The sequence below is a fragment of the Lathyrus oleraceus genome, chromosome 5 (genome assembly GCF_024323335.1).
Source record: "Lathyrus oleraceus cultivar Zhongwan6 chromosome 5, CAAS_Psat_ZW6_1.0, whole genome shotgun sequence".
Taxonomy (NCBI): domain Eukaryota; kingdom Viridiplantae; phylum Streptophyta; class Magnoliopsida; order Fabales; family Fabaceae; genus Lathyrus; species Lathyrus oleraceus.
The window spans coordinates 333,384,036-333,402,385 of record NC_066583.1 but is presented as its reverse complement, the minus strand read 5'-3'; positions in this window follow the sequence as shown (position 1 = coordinate 333,402,385).

Below are 18,350 nucleotides of genomic sequence, written 5' to 3'. Positions count from 1 at the left end.
GTTTCCTCAGCACGTTTGTTTTCTTTTGAAGACTTGGTAAGTCAGTGGTTTGATACCCGGTACTTTACCTTTTCCCCGGCGAAGTCGTCTGCGGAATTGTTGCTATCTCTCCATCAGAGTGCTTATGTCTCTCCAGCAGAGCAGGATTTATTTTCCTGAGCGGTTTTGATTTGGGTTGACATCCCAGTATTGCAACCATCTTTTCCTCAGCTTAGTCTGCAGTTGTTTGTTGTGGCAGTTTCGCCTGTTGATTGCTCCTTCAATCCCCGTACGGTCGGATGATGGCTCTAGCCTCCAGTGAACGGATTGATTTCCTGACTGTTTGTGATCCTCAGTAGAGTGGCTTATATTGCAGAATCTACCTGTTGTGATCAGTTTGCTATGTGTATTCTTCCCAAGTGGAGTGGTTTATCGCAGAATATACTTGTCTGATCTGTCCTCCCTCAGTGGTTTGTTCCCAAGAGAGTAGCCGACAGTGTTCCCCAGTAGAGTTGCTTATGCAGTTAGATTCTATCTGGATAATATCATCCTCCCTCAGTGGGTTGTTCCCCAGTGGAGTTATGTGGATTTGCTTCTACAGCAGTTTGTGCCTGTGCAATGCACCTTTTTTGTTTCTCAGTTGACACCGGGATCCCCTGCAGATACTTTGGGACTTCTCTTGTTCCCCTACAGATTTGTCTTGGTGGCTGTCTTGCCCGTTGTGACTTTCTGTACCCTGATTGGGTTGTTTCCTGATATCTATGATTCTCTGCTTCTTCAGCAGTACCCGCAGATCTTTGCTTTACAGCATGTAGATCTCCGCAGATTGGCTCTCCAGCTGGTTTTTTCCCTGGAAGTATAATACCGGACGTTTGGTTCCTGAACCTGTTGGTGTTAGAATTGTCTGTTTTGTCAGCATTCATCAAACATAAATCACGCATATTCATGCATATTCATAAACATTCAGATATTCATATTGCATTTCTTGCCATATATCTTTTGTTTGTCGTGTCTCCTGCTATGGTGATATAGATCTCTTTATAGATCTCCCCAAGCAGATGTCGGGTGTTATAAATCTCTCCATATAGAGTCAACCCCATAAGCAGAAAATGTTTGTGTTTCCTTCTGCAGTTCCCTACTGAGATATATCCTCGTGGATGACGGTTTCTTCCGTTTCCTCCCAACATATATTGGGATGGATTTTCCTATTTTGAGTTATATCCTCATTAGGACGTGTCTTTATTCAGTCTGTCTTTTCGGATCATTCCCGAATCGGCTATTTGTCAGATGTCTTGTGCTTCCCAGTGGGTTGTTCCCCAGCGGAATGTTTTTTTGGGCCTCTACCCTCATACCCGGTAGTTGTAAGTCCTACTTTTCCTGGCTTTCTTAACAGAATTTGTGGTTATACACCTTTTATTCTCCAGCCAGAGTTTTGGTTTTCTACTCTCATACCGGTAGTTGTAAAATCCTATTTTCCTGCTCTTCAGCAGTTTGTGGTTTGTTATAACCCTATTTTGGTTTCCCGTGCGGATTTGTGATTTGTTCTATCCCCACGCGGAGTTGTTGGTCTTCTACCCCGTGTTCGGTAGATGTAAACCCTAATTTTTGTGGTTGTCTTCATCCAATATTTGATGATGATTGTCCTTCGCCTGTATAAGTTGCTCAGATTAGCACTTATATATTCAGCAAGTCTTTTGTGGATAATTGCCGTATGCTAGCAATTTTATCCCCAGTGGGTCTTTTCACCGTATGCTTGTGATTTGTTCCCTGGATCATTGATCCTTTATCAATGCATCCCCAGCTAGTCTTCTGTCGATAATTGCCGGATGCTTGCAATTTATCCTCAGCAGTTCGCCTTTCATGTACCCTTTTGTTGGTAATGTCTGTTGCTCCTTTTGATTGGTCATCATTATATACCTAATTTGGTATCCCGATGCCTTTCTGTTCGGTTGATTTATCCTTTATTAACCCAGTAACCGGTTGTGGATAATCTTCCATGCGAGTATATTATTCACGGTCTGCCGGTAATGAATAATATATCTCATGAACTCTTCAGTCGAAGCCTTTTGTGTTTCCCCAGTCGAGTAAGATTCGTTATTTCCCTTTGCGGAGTCGAATATTTCTTTGTTATTGGATAATTGCCGGATGCTTGCAATTTATCCCTTGGAGTTGTCTTTCGTTTACCCGTATGCTTGGTATCGATTGTCTCTTTTTTTTGGTTAGTCACCTATTATATACCCAGTAACCGGTATCTCTGGTGTCTTTTCCTTTCGAGTGTATTATTCACGGTCTGCCGGTAATGAATAATATATCTCATGCGCTCTTTAGTTGGAATCCTTTGTTGATTTTCCCCAACTGAGCAAGATTCGTCTTCTTTGTAGAAATCGAATAGCCATCCTTTAACCAGTTTGTGTTTTGGATGATGAGTGTTTTGGAAGTGAAAACCAATTCACGTTTCGGTAAATCACCTATTATATACCCAGTAACCGGTATCTCTGGTGTTTCTTACCATGCGAGTTTATTATCTACGTTCTGACGGTAATAGATAATATATCTCATGCGAGTATCTTATCCACGGTCTGCCGGTAATGGATATTATATCTCATGCACTCTTTGGGTTTGTGTCCCCATTTGAGTAAGATTCGTTTTCCCCTTGTGGATTCGAATGCCCATCCTGTAAGTCGATTTGCTTCTTTTTCAAGCCCTCCTTTCGGATGATGAGTGTTTTGGAAGTGAAAACCAATTCACGTCTTCGGATTTTATCCTATAAACAACCCAGTAACCGGTTCAGGATAATTTTCCTTTCGAGTATGTTATTCACGGTCTGCCGGTAATGAATAATATGTCTCATCTGAGTATTCTATCCACGTTCTGACGGTAATGGATATTATATCTCGTTCGCTCTTGAGTCAATCTTTTGATTGTTTTCCCCTCAGAGTAAGATTCATTTTCCTTGTGGAATTGAATGTCCATCCTATAAACAAGTTTGCTTTTCGCTCTCTTCAGGATGATGAGTGTTTTGGAAGTGAAATCCAATTCACGCTTTGGTCGGTCACCTATTATATACCCAGTAACCGGTATCCTTGGTGTTCCCTCCTTTCTGCTCCCTATTATGACCTCGGTCCCCCTGTGGAGTCAGATTTTCTCTGAGTTTGTTACCCGTATGCCTGGTAACATCTCATTTCTTTGTTGCTTCCCCAGTGGAACTTTCTGTTGCTTCTCTCCAGGAGTCAGCTTGTGTCCCTCCAATGGATTTATTTTCCATTTGGAATTCTTTTCCCCAGTGTGAGTCCTTCACTCCCCAGTGAGTTCTCCAGTCTGTTTTCTGTTTTCTAATCAGAGTCGTGTTTTAATCACGTTGTGTCAGTTTTGTTTTTTCCCCAGTTTAGAGTCGTGTATTGTTCACACATCTCATTTCTTTTATTATCCCCATAGAGTCTTGTTAGAGTCTCTGTTCCTGGTGAGTGTACTACTCCGATGGATCGTCTTTCCTTCTGTGTGAATCATATTCCCCACAGAATTTGTGTCTTTTGCATGCATACATCTGCATCATGAGGTCTCTTAGGGACCAAAATTTGTCTCATTACTGTTATTTAAGCCCATTCTACCGCGTCGAGATGAAGATTTCTAAACTTCACTTCTCCGGCTAGAATGACCTTAAATAGGGGCATCTGTAAGACCCCAATTTTGGGCCCTAAGATCCCTCATGGCCCATATCATTTATATTATAACCTCAAAGATCATTGCATGTCTTTGTCCCCTCCTAGTGGATAGATTTGCCTTGTGGGTTGATTTCTTGATCACCAAGCATACTTTGCATTTGTATATTCTTGCTGTCATATGTTTATCATTCAAAAAGTACAAAAATATTGTCAGTCTAACCTTGTTGCTTGCAGTGGAAGCAATCATCAGAAATTAGGTCAAAGATGGTCAACAGTCAGTCAAAGCAATGGATGATGGCCATTCTTGCAGAATTTGGGCATCATGATCATTAATCAAAGGTTCATACATCTTGAGACATCATTTGAAGTCAAGGTCTCAAGGAATTAGGGTTTGGAATTCATCAGAAGTGCATCAATCAGTCCAAAACCCTAGGAAAGTCAACAGAAAGTCAAACTTGGTCAACAGTTGATTTAATCAAGATTTGATGGATAGAATTGATTTGAAGAAGTTCATTCATGCTTGTATAAGTCTCATCTATCATGTTCAACCTCATCATGGAAGAAAATCAAGTCAAATCAGAAATTTTCCAGAAATAGAAAGTGGACTTGTAATTTCAACTGCCAAAAATGGAAACTTCTTGATCTTAAACTTACATCATGATACAAGCTCCAAATGAATTTTTGCCCAACATGAAAGTTGAAGATCTTGTCTTCCCATTTTCAAAAAGTCCAAGAACATCAAAATCCCATGTGTGGTTGTCAAGATATGATCAAATCATTTTCACCAATTTTTGAACTTCAACAAGCCATAACTCTCAAACCATAAGGCCAAATTTGGTGGGGTTTTTTCCTACAAACCACATTTTTCATCCTCTTTCCAAAAATATAAATTTCATGACCTAAAACCTTGCCAATCAAAATGGCATTTTTGGACCTTTTGCATTTAAATTTAAAGTTTGACCAAACTTTGACTTTTTGAGTTTTTGGCTTTTTCTTGATTTGGTCAATTGGGAAATGTTCCATACAATATTTGTGATTTGTTCCAAGCCATAAACCATCATCATACCACCTTTACACCTCATTTTGACCAAACTTGCACAAGTTGTTATTTTTGCAAATTGGAGCATAAGAACAAAGCAAGGTACAGCCTTCCATGTATAACCAAAAACAGCAAAATTGCAGTCTGTTTCCAGCCTATTTGAGGCCCAATTCGCAGCAAACACACCCTCCAATCTCCACTGGTACACATTTAGCAAAAAGGCAAAAACCACATTTTAAGTTAAGCAAGATTATCATTCTCTAAACCAACTTTAAACAGACAATATAAATGCATTTTTCTGACATTCTCACAACCCTAGACTGCAGCCTCCACGTAAAAAACACACTCATTCTCCCTTCTTGCATTTTTGGGCAATTGGCATTTTTCTGCTGAAAGTTTAAAAGCACACAAGTAAACCTTGATTGATTCTTCATCTATACATATTCTTGAGCACATTTTCACCACCAAATCCCAGCTGTAACCACCAGTCCACGACTGTTTCTTCAAGAGCACCATTGATGGCAGATTTCGAGCTGGACTAAGCTATGCATCCTTGAGCTAAATTTCTGCAAGCATTCAACCTTTGGAAGCTGTGTGATTGTTTGTTTCGAGCTACATCCCTCATTTCCTCACTATTTCCAGTTTTTCTTCAAAAACAAGTAAGCCCTCAACTTTCTCTTTTCATCAAAACATGCCATGTATCTTATAGTTCTTTGTATGCTGAGCATTATGAAACTTGAATCACATTGAATGGTGAACTATGCTGTCTTAAAACTTGATTTTTATTTTTGTGTATTAATGCATTTTGGTTCGATTTGGTTTGTTTGCAATGTTTTAGTGAAAAGTAATGATATATTCCTGTTGCTTTAAGTTTGTTAATGCTATTGGTATGCTCATATTTAATTTCTGAGTACATTGAATTTTCGAGCTTATGGTGATGATGAGTTTATGCTGCTGTTGTTCAACCTGTGCCTTGCCCAGATTTTTTTTCCAGGATTAAATGTTGTTTGGTTGTGATTATTGTTGCATGAGGATAGTGTGGCATGGCCATTGTGTGGTTGTTAATTGCTGGATGAGTTTTGTTCATGATGGAGTGTTGATGATGATACCCTGTTCATAACTGTAAGCCTGCCCAGAATTTGCTCGACTGTCTGTTTGTTTTGTTGTTGTTAGGCTGCTGTATGAACATCTTTGTTTTGGCTACCATGCTGTATGCATAAGTCTACTTGAAGTTTGTTTATGATTGATGATATAATGATGGATGATGATGAATGCTTGCTACAATTCAGGAAACCCTATCCAGAAACTTGCCTGCTTTTGTTATTTGGTTGTTTATGTCATGAAGTACATTGCTAAATATCTTGCTGTTTGCCATGTTTTTGAATGTGAAATGATGATAACATATGCTGATGAATGTTGGAGATGATGACATGCTACTGATAAACTACCTGTCCGGCTCAAACTTTTGCTTGAATGTTGTTTTGGTGTGTTGCTGTTTAGATGTGCATGAGCATACTGTTTCTTTGCCTTGTTTGCTTGACATAAGGCTTGTACCTTGTTTAATGATGTTTTGCTTGAATTAATGACTGCTGTTGTATGTTGATGTTTAAGTCATGAGGATTTTCCACCATGTTGCTATTACCCTGCTGCAGTATTTGAAAACTTTAGAAACATGTTTGGAAAATCCATATGACTGTGTTGTATGCTTGTTAAGTGCTTGCTAGAGCATTGCCAAAACCTCAATGATACTGCTGCCCAAACTCATGCCCTGTCCAGTTTTTTTTTCTCAGGATTTTGGTTGGTTTGTTGTTAACGATGTATAGTGATGATTGTTTAGCTACCATGAGGATTGCCATGATAGAATACCATGCTGTTTACTTAAATGTTTTATGATGATGATTACATGATGATAATGAACATGAATGTGCTGCCATGCTGTTAATGCCTGCTGCTGTTACACAATCATAACTCTGCCCAGTACATGAATTCATGATTGTGTGTGTTGTGTTGCTAGCTAATGCACATGCTAATGATGTTTTCATAGGTCATGATCATTGTTGGTTTTGCTTATACTTGGTTGTTCAAATGTTGTATGTTATTTCATGAACTTACCATGATACCATGCTAAACCTTGCTGCTGTTAGGCTTGAACCCAAAGAACCATTAAATGCTATAACCGAGTGAACATGCTTAGAAATCCATATGACTCATACTCAGTTTGCTTGTATTATGTTGCTACATGAGCATTAAGGCCATGTTTTTTTTTGTGTGATTTGTTTGTTGCAATTGTTTGTTTGATGATTAAGATCATGAGATGATGATGTTGATTGTGTGAGACTTGGTTTAGTTTTGGTCATGAGTTGAATGCTGAATGCCAATGCTGCTGTTCAAACCTGATGTCATATCCAGATTTCTCCCTTGAGTATTGCTTGTTTTGCTGTTGGCTAATGCTGTTTAGTGATGCTGTTACATTGTTTGTTTTTGATTGTTGATGTTGGTTATGGATGGTGCTTGAATATACTGAAACCATGCTGTTACTGCCCTGCTGCTAAATCCATGCTGTTGTATGCTGTCATGTACTGTTGTTGTCTGGTTTGTTATTTGAATGATGATGATGAACTTATGCTGTTGCTTGCTGTTGGTTATGTTTGCATGATGATAACATGATGAACACGATTTGCCATGCTTACAATGCTGAAATCTTGCTGCTGCTATGCTTGAATCATGAGCTGTCCAGAAATCATCAAGCTCATGTTGTTTACTGTTATGTCATAATGAATGTTGCTGCGGCTGTTATGATGATGTGCTGCTGTCAAACCATTTGCCTTTTCCAGTTTTTTTCCCACAATGCCATGTTGTTGCTGTTGTTTGTGTGTAGTATGAACCTCACCATTGCCATGTTAGTGTTTGGTTTGTTCGAATTTCAGTTGATATTGAGCTTGGGGATGATGTTTGAATGCTATGCTGTTTGTTGGTTGTTGTTCATGAACTTAAGTTTGAAGCATGCCTGGCTGTTAAAACCCTAGGGTTTTAGAACCCAGAATTTTGAGCTCATTGGCGCATGAGCACTGTTCCATTGGTTCCAGCCAATGAGAACATTTCATTTTGTTTGCCAATGCTGTGTCGTTTCATTTAAGTTGGCAGAAATTACAGCATTGCCACGTTGACTTGTGTTTGACCATTGATCATGCTATGTATTTCATGTTTTGTTCATTTATTCATCAAACTTCAACAATTCATTTCTTGCTCATTTTAATTCCAAAAATTATGAAATTTCTTGCATAATGATCACAAAGATGTCTACTATTTTATGGTGAATTTTAATTAATTTTCCATTGGCTGGATTTTAATTGATAAATATTTTCTTGACATGTATGCCAAAATGATACATTGTGCCATTCTCTTTGTGAAATTGTCATGTTGCATCCAATGAGCTTGAAATTTTTTGTGGTGAAACTAGACACATTGATCTTCATTTCCATATAAAGTTTGTGCATTTATCATTTGTGGATTGATAGTTATGATTTTTTGAAGTTGTGTGTTGCATTTGGTGCTATACCATGATCATGCATTTCCACAATTTTTGTTCACACACTTCCCTACATCAAAATGACTCCAAATTTTGCATGAATGATCCCTTGTATGTCTAATTGATGTATGAATTTTCTTGGAATTAATCATGCTGTTTTCCATTTAATTGTGAATTTTCTTCCATACTTGGTCATTTGTTGACTTTTTGTGCTATACCTTGCCAAATCTTTTGTGAAATTCTCAAATCTTATTGTATGACCTTGAAATTTCATATGTGATAACTAGACATCTCAAGCTTTGCATTGATGTTAATCTCATTCATTTATCTTCTGTTTTCAAATTGATATGATTTTTTTGAAGTTGACCTATGCTTGTTGACTTTCACCATGCTTGCTTGAATTTGATTTGACTTCATGAATTTCATTGACTGCCTTCCTCTCATCCAAATGCCATGAAATTTTACATGTATACCATGTTAGATGTTAGGATTGAGTGTGATTTATTTCATAATTTTTGAAAATGTTTGAGTTGACTTTTGAATGAAGTCTTTGCTGTTGACTTTTGTATGCTTCTTTTGCCATGCTTTGCATCCTTTTGCATATGAAATGACCTTGATGCATGATGTAAGTTTGAATCCAATTGTATTTGCTTCTTACATGATTGGAGTTGACTTTGATTGAATATTGCTTGCTGCCTTGGCCTTTTTCTTTCATCTTTGACCCTAGGCTAGTCCTAGTGGTCTTCTGAGCTTACAATTGAGCTGTTTGTTTCAGGTTGAGCACCAATGCCCCAAAGACCTTTCAATTTTGATTGAGTTGGTTTGTTTATCATGTGCTAACCACTTGTTTTGTAGGTGACTCATATGCTTGAGTCTTTGTGCCTTGCACAATTGGTCCTTCTGTGTGACTATTGGTTCATTTTCTTTTGCTTTTGATTGTTGACTTGTTTACTAATGAGTTTGACTTTTTCAGGTACTTTAGTTGCCTAAGTTCTTTGAACTTGATTGCTTGCTTTGCTTTATAGCATTTGCTTTGAGGTATAATTACTTCTTCTTCATGTAGTCTGGAGACCCGGTCTGTTATTTGACCGGGCAAACTGTCTGAAGTCCTCCTTAAGAGGCAATGCCTGTGTTTGTTTATATTTGTCCTAAGCAGGAAAAGTCCTTCAAGTAAGGCAATTGGTGGAAGGTAGGGATAAGTAATCTATCCCCCACTATTCAGTGTGTCCTCTCTTTGCTCCCAGTACCTGGTTGAAGCAATGAGATAAATACCCAAGATCTAATCGAGTCAATAATGTGGAGAGAGTTCCTACTTTCTGAACTCCCACACTTTCTTTGATGCTCTCTCTGATATGAGATAGAAGCAATGAGGCATACTCCTCATCTCCTATTCATCTGCTTCACCTGAGCCCCTCAATGGCCAGGTTAAGAGCAACTTTTACCCATTACAGTGGACTTTTAAAGTCAAACCCTCTTGTGTGAGCCCCCCATTGTTTGGCTATAGAGTGTGCTGTTTGATATTCATTGATTGATTGATTGCTTCATGTGCACTTGCTTGCCTGTATGCTATGCATTTATCATCATCATCAATTGCCATTAATGCATGATCATCTCATTTATCTTTGTGATGCTATCATTGTTGTTTGCCCATTGAGGACAATTGTAAGACCATTGCTTTGGCATTTGCTCCTGTGATATGGAAGGATAGAGTGTAAGACCTCATTGGTCACTCATATCTTCTGTTTATCTGTGTGTATGTGAGGATACAGTTATAAGTCCCTGTAAGTTGGCATCTGCTTTCCTGTGATCATAGTTTGTTCATCTGTTTGTATGAGAGGTTGCAATTATAAGTCCCTGTAAGTTGGCATTTGCATTCCTGTGATCATATTGTTGCTTTTGTTCTTGTATGTGAGGATCCATTGTAAGTCCCAGTGATGTGGCATTGGATTTCCTAGGACCATACTGTGGAGATAACCTAAGTCCAGATAGATTGGCAGTTGACTTCCATATTTCATTTTTGTTTTCTTCTGAGGAGATTAGTGTAAGTCCATTGAGTGGCATCTGATATCCTGTTCTGTTTTAGGAGACTGGTGTAAATCCATATATTGGTATCCGGTATCCGCTTTTATTTTCTTTGTCTGTGGAGATTAGTGTAAGTCCATTGAGTGGCTTCTGATATCCCGTTCTGTTTTAGGAGATTGGTATAAGACCATTGATTGGCATCCGATATCCGCTTTTGCTTGCTTTGCTTGTTTGTTATTATTAATTGCTATTCCAAAGGACACACTTGAATCATCTCCCATATGATCTCAAGAAGTGAACCTTCTAAGAAGTTTTACTATCCATCCTCATCCATTCATCATTCATTACGTCTTAGAACCTTTTCACACCTTATCTTTTAAACTTGACATAAGTGTTGTGCAAACATCTTCATGTTTTCTAACTAAAAACCTGGACTCAAGTCCTTGACCTTTTTTCAAAACTTCATTTTCATGATACTTATTTGAATTGATCTTAATCATACTTTGACTCCGTTTTTATAATCATAATCAGTAACTTCACTCATTCACTTGTTTTGGCTTTGTCCATTAATCTTTTCATACATGAGCTATAGGTTTGATTTATCTTAGTGGTTGATGTTAATCTCACCTTCTGTCTTTAGTGATTGAATTGTAAGTCTTCCTCGCCTATTATAGGGTTAACCCCTCTCTGGCCAGTTGAAGCTGTTCTCACATGGTGGACGTTGTTGTTTGTATAAGGTTGAGTTTTCTCCCGTGGATAACGTAAGACCTAGGGTTTGTGTTTAAAATTGAACCTAACCCACTTTTGGAAATCTTTTAGCCGAACTACGGCGTTCTGATCCTTACCTTTGATGGAAGGTACGTAGGCAACGGGTTCATCCGTTCGAACCCAATAACCCATTAACAATAAATTGTATATTCTTTTCTCATCATCTCAATCATGTTTGCACAATATTTTTTGTCATAACGAATAATAACCTTTTACAACAAGTGTGAAAAGGGCTCCCTAGGAGTACCTAGGACGTAGTGGGTGCCTAACACCTTCCCATTGCGTAATTTACCCCTTACCCAGACTCTCTGATCTTTTTATTAGTTTTCTACGTGTAAAACTTCTTAGGCTTTTGTTCGCTTTTTAGCCAATCCTTTGGATAAATAAAAGTGCGGTGGCGACTCGAAATTGAATGTATCTCTTAGCTTATGATTTAACCAATAGATCATATAGCGACGAATACACCGCTACAGTTACAACATGCTATTTATAACCTAATCACCCAACTGGATTTGGGCCTTCAGAAATCGCAGCAAACTTGTTCTTTGCTGTTACAAGTACAGCAGAAAATTTCTGCTACAAACAAGGTCTTCAATCCTAAAATCTCTCCATATATATCTCCTTATTTTGAGCCTATATATATTCTGATTGAGTCTTTAAGACCTCCACATGGGAGTTAGGATATTCACCAAATATCCTCACTAATCCCAAAATATATACTAAATTAATTAATTCAGTTTTCTACACATGTACGATGTCACAGGCATGATGTCGTGACATCGTACATGACATGTTGGTCCAGATGTTGAACTTCTTCAACCCAACATATTAAAACAACAGAGATGATTACATTATTTGTTTTACAAAATTAATGCCAATCCTAAGGTACTAACAAAAATCTTCATGTCGACTTAGTAGAATAGGCTTATATAACAACATAGAAATAAATTTTGGTCCCTAAGAGACCTGATGATGCAAATGATATGAATGCAAAAGTAAATTCTTTGTGGGGAAATATTGCCACAAAGGAAAAGAAATCGGAGAGACTGAAAGTCCACAGGAGTATAATGTATTCCATAAGGAAAACCCACTAGGGAGACATATACTCTGGGGGAGTAAAGGAGTTATGCGTAGGTCAGGCTCTGACTTAAAACTATTGGGGAACTCGAGGAATTCCATATGAAATGGAAAGACTCATCCAGGGAACAACAACATCTGCAGGGGATACGAGTAGATCAGAATAACACTGAAGTACTTGAATCATGCAGGAAAAGCGATCTCACTAAGGAAATACGCACTCAACTCAACTGGGGAGAAATAAACTTCAACACAGGAGGAGCAGAAATCTATTATCTACTACTTGTTACTGGGTGAGGAGATAATAAAGATCTGACAGAGAGAGCATCCGTCATCGGTTAGGATGAACATATCAAGGATGACTCGTTGAGAACCCACAGGAGGGAGTATTCATTACCGGTTACTGGGTAAGAATAACCTTGATGGGGCAAACTCCAGAAAATAGGATTTACAACTACCAATTACTGGGTAGAAGACCAAGGGTGAGAGAATCCGTCATCGGTTAGGATGAACATATCAAGGATAAACTCAATAGGGAAGAAAATCTGTCATCAGTTAGGATGAACATATAAAGGATAGACTTACCTGGGAAATGTCAAGGAGGATATCCGTCATCGGTTAAGATGAACATATCAAGGATAAACTAACTGAACAAAAAGTAGGAATTACATCTACTGAATGCTGGATAGAATACCGTCAAAGAGAAAACTGTCACCGGTTAAGATGAACATATCAAGGATAGACTCTGAGAGGGGAGAAAAATAGGGATTAAATCTATCAGTTATTGGATAGAATACCAAGAGAGAGAATCCGTCACTAGTTAAAGTGAACATATCAAGGATCAACTCTACGGAGGGGACAAAAGCAGGATTTACAACTACCAGTTACTGGGTAGAAGACCGCAAAGAGAAGGAAACCCGTCATCAGTTAGGGTGAACATATCAAGGATTAACTCTATGGGAAACAAGAATAGGGATTACAACTACCTTTTTACTGGGTAGAATACCAAATATGAGAATATCCGTTATCGGTTATGATGAACACATCAAGGATAGACTCAGGCAGGGGAGAGAAAGATATCCGTCATCGGTTAAGATGAACATATCAAGGATATACTTTCTGAGGAATCAGATCCGCTGGGGACTCTACTGAGAAGAAAAATAGGGATAGTTTTGCCATGCTTTGGGCAAGAAGTACCAAACTGCAAACTAAGAAGAATATTACTAGTTACTGGGTAATAACCTGTTAGGAGACTCGAAGCATCTATCTAGGTAGGAGCTAGAAAGAAACAGTCAAACAAGACTCAACCCCATGAGGACATAACTCAAGGGGAGTGGTTCCATCCAGATGAACACTTGGGGAGAAAACTGAAATAATAATTATCCACGAGAAAATAACTCAGTGGGGAAGAGGAGAAAGGTTAAAGTCTTTCTGCCTAAGGGGCTGACACTCTACAATTGATAGAGGACAGACACCGAAATTTATATGGGGATAAAGTACCGCCATACAGGGAATGAGAATCTCAAACCAACAAGTTAATCAGATATGCAAATATGCAATTATTAAATTATATGAATGTATATATGTGATGATTATGCTAACAAGAACGACCACAAAGGATACAAAGGTGTCGCAAAGAATTAAATCATCGGTACAATCCTCGGTCAATCCACAAAATATGGAGACAGCTGCTGGAGAACAGAGAGATCATCAATCCAAAAAGATCAACCCTAACTAGGGAAGGAGGAGATCTGCTGAGGAAAGAGACATATCATCGAATATGTGGCGAATTTTAGGTCAACACCATAAAAATGGGAGACAACCCTACAGGGAAATAAACTGCCCATAAACCAGGAGGAAACTCTGACTGGGGAGCAAGTCGAATGGAGATTGGCGGGGAAACCAATGCGATCTACTGGGGAGATCAACCACTTCTGCTGAAGGAGCACAAACTCCACTAGGGAGGGCAACAACTTTATCGGGGGAGACAAGCCGCAGGGTACCTGAATCAACCAACTCAGCTAGGAAAAGGAACGAAACTCCACAGGGGAATCAAAAACTCCGCCGAGGAACTGAATCAACACAATCGTCTAGGGATACCCGAAGGGTTAACTTCTTGGGGAACCTCTGATGTTTCGCACTCAAGGACTTGTTATCCATCGAAATGCTGTTGATATTCCTTTTCAATTGCTTTGGAAAATTCTTGCTTTTATATGTTTTAAAAAAGAGATTTTGATAAAAAAAATTAATTTCAAAAAATGATCATAATAAAATTTAAAACTATTGGCTGAAATAAATAAGAGTAGGAACAATTGGATAAAAGCTCAACTTTATTTGATAGAATGGTAGTTTGTAAATGACAAGACTCCATAGATTTTTACAAAGCTGAAAATAGTAATTTACATGGAAAAGGGTTACATTGAATACAAATGATCTGTAATCCTTCTACCAACTCTTGATATCCATTGTGCTCTTGACCGCTGCTTGGATGATGAATCAATGTCAACCCTTATGATCAATCAAGTTTTCAAAACATTGAAGATCAGCAGAATGCAGTTACTTGCCATAATCCCTAATTTTTGCATAAGTTTCCCCAAGATGGGGTACTCAACATATCGGGAAATTCTTTCTGTTTTATGTCTCTAATTTTTGCCTGGATCCCCCTTTCGGGTTTTCAATCCACCGAGACGCTCATTTTTGCCTAAACCTCCCTTTCGGGTTTTCAACTTAGTGAGTAGTTCTTTTTCTTTTTTTAGGCGAAGTATTTCTTGACTGCATCTGCGTTCATAGGACGAGTGAACTCTTCACCATCCATAGTTGTAAGTATCAATGCACCACCTGAAAAGGCTCTTTTAACAACATATGGGCCTTCATAATTAGGAGTCCACTTCCCTTTAGAATCTGGTTTAAATGATAAAATCTTCTTGAGCACAACGTCACCTTCTCTAAACACACGAGGTTTGGCCTTATTATCAAAAGCTCTCTTCATCCTTTGCTGATACAACTGACCATGACACATGGCAATTAATCTCTTCTCTTCAATCAAATTCAACTGGTCAAAACTAGTCTGACACCATTTAGCCTCAGTCAACTTGGCTTCCATGAGCACGCGTAATGAATGAATCTCAACCTCTACGGGGAGCACTGCTTTCATACCATACACAAGAGAGAAAGGGGTTGCCCCTGTTGAAGTGCGGACGGATGTACGATACCCATGCAAAGCAAACGGGAGCACCTCATGCCAATCCTTGTATGTGACAACCATTTTCTGAATAATCTTCTTGATGTTCTTGTTTGCAGCTTCAACAGCCCCATTCATCTTGGGTCTGTAGGGAGAAGACTTTTGATGTGCAATCTTAAAGTCTTTGCAAAGAGCTTCCACCATATTATTATTCAAGTTCGATCCATTATCAGTAATGATCTTACTTGGCACACCATAATGACATACGATCTGATTCTTGATAAACCTTACAATAACTTGCTTGGTTACATTTGCATACGACGCCGCTTTAACCCATTTTATGAAGTAGTCAATTGCCACCAAAATAAAACGATGTCCATTCGAAGCTTTGGGTTCAATCATCCCAATCATATCAATTCCCCATATGGAGAAGGGCCATAGGGAACAGATAACATTCAATAGTGTCGGAGGAACATGAATCTTATCAGCATAAATTTGACACTTGTGGCATTTCTTTACAAACTTGCAACAGTCAGATTCCATTGTCATCTAATAGTAACCTACTCGCAACATCTTCTTCACGGTTGCATGTCCATTGGAGTGAGTACCAAAGGAACCTTTGTGCACTTCGTTCATCAACAAGTCTGCTTCGTGTCTATCCACGCATCTGAGCAAAACCATGTCAAAGTTTCTCTTGTACAGTATATCACCATTCAAGTAGAATTTTCCTGCTAATCTTCTCAAAGTCTTCTTATCTTCCAAAGATGCCCCAGGCAAGTAAATATGACTTTGGAGGAAACATTTGATGTGGTAATACCACGGCTTCTCGTCTTTAACTTCTTCAACAGCAAACACATGAGTTGGCCTATCAAGACGCATCACAAACAAATTGGGAACTTCATTCCAATACTTCACTACAATCATTGATGCCAATGTTTCATGAGCATCTGCCATCCGGTTTTCATCTCAAGGGATATGATGAAACTCAACCTTTGTAAAGAAAGTTGAAATCCTCCTCGCATAATATCTATATGGTATTAAACCGGGTTGATTTGTCTCCCATTCTCCTTTGATTTGATTCACAACCAAATCCGAATCACCGAAGACATCGAAATACTTGATTCTGAGATTCATGGCATCTTCAACCCCAATAATGCAAGCTTCATATTCTGCCATATTATTTGTACACTTGAAAGTCAATCTAGCTATAAATGGTAGATGTGTGCCTTGAGGGGTAATAATCACTGCCCCAATGCCATTTCCATATTGATTAACAGCTCCATCAAATACCATGCCCCAACGGGAACCAGGTTCTGGCCATTCTTCAAGCAATGGCTCATCACAATCTTTCATTTTCAAGTACAAAATCTCTTCATCAAGAAAATCATACTGCACTGACTAGTAATCTTCAATTGGTTGGTGAGCCAAATGGGTAGCCAAGATACTACCTTTGATCGCTTTCTGAGATCGGTATTCGATATCATACTCTGACAATAACATCTGCCAACGGGCAATTCTCCCAGTTAAGGCAGGCTTTTCAAATATATACTTGATTGTATCCATTTTGGATATCAACCAAGTGGTATGATTCAACATACATTGACGCAAACGCTTAGCATCCCAAGCCAATGCGCAACAAGTCTTCTCGAGCATAGAAAATACCGAGTCTCACAGTCAGTGAACTTCTTACTGAGGTAGTAGATCGCAAATTCTTTCTTTCCAATCTCATCTTACTGACCAAGGACACAACCCATGTTATCTTCGAGCATAGTCAAATACATGATCAATGGTCTTCCTTCAACAAGTGGAGAAAAAATTGGAGGTTCAAGCAGATATTCCTTGATACTGTCAAAAGCTTTCTGGCAGTCTTCGATCCAATCACAAGACTGATCTTTCCGAAGAAGCTTGAATATAGGCGCACATGTGGCAGTCATGTGGGAAATGAATCTGGAGATATAATTCAAGTGGCCGACAAAACCTCTGACTTGCTTCTCAGTTTTGGGTGCAGGCATCTCTTATATTGCTTTGACCTTGGCAGGATCAACTTCAATACCCTTCTCGCTGACAATAAAGCCCAACAACTTACCAGAACGAACACCAAAGTACACTTATTGGGATTCATGCGGAGTTTATATTTCCTCAAATGCTGGAATAGCTTCAACAAATGCTCAACATGTTCCTCCTCATCAATTGATTTAGCAATCATGTCATCAACATATACTTCGATCTCTTTATGCATCATATCATGAAAGAGAGTGGTCATTGCTCTTTGGTAAGTTGCACCGACATTCTTTAGACTGAAAGGCATCACTCTATAACAGAATATTCCTCAAGGTGTAATGAATATGGTCTTCTCCATATCTTCGGGTGCCATCTTGATTTGATTATATTCGGAAAATCCATCCATAAACGAAAAGACTTTGAATTTAGCAGTATTGTCTACCAACATATCAATGTGTGGCAGAGGGGAATCATCTTTTGGACTGGCTTTATTCAAATCTCTGTAGTCAACACACATGTGGACTTTTCCATCTTTCTTCGACACTGGCACGATATTGGCCACCCATTATAGGTACTAAGTAGTTACAAGGAAACCGACATCAATCGGCTTCTGCACTTCCTCTTTGATCTTCACAGCCATATCAGGATGCGTTCTTCTCAACTTCTACTTGACTGGCGGGCATTCTGGCTTAAACGGCAATTTACGCTCCACTATCTCAGAATCCAAACTAGGCATGTCTTGATAGGACCAAGCAAACACATCTGAATACTCTCGAAGAAGATCAATCAACCCCTTTTTGACTTCTGGACACAGTCGAGACCCGATCTTGACTTCCTTCACATCATCCTCGGAACCCAAATTGACTAACTCGACCTGCTCTTCGAACGGCTGAATGGTAGTTTCGTCTTGCTCAAGAAGACGAGATAATTCATCACTCACTTCTACATCACTTTCCTCCTCGTCCTCAAACACAGGGAATTCAAAATTTGGAGAAGGAGAAGGATCATTGTATTCGATGGGGTTAGGAACCAACCTGCATAATGATTTGATATTTTGATTTTAGAGAAGTGAATTTGTGACCAAATATTATG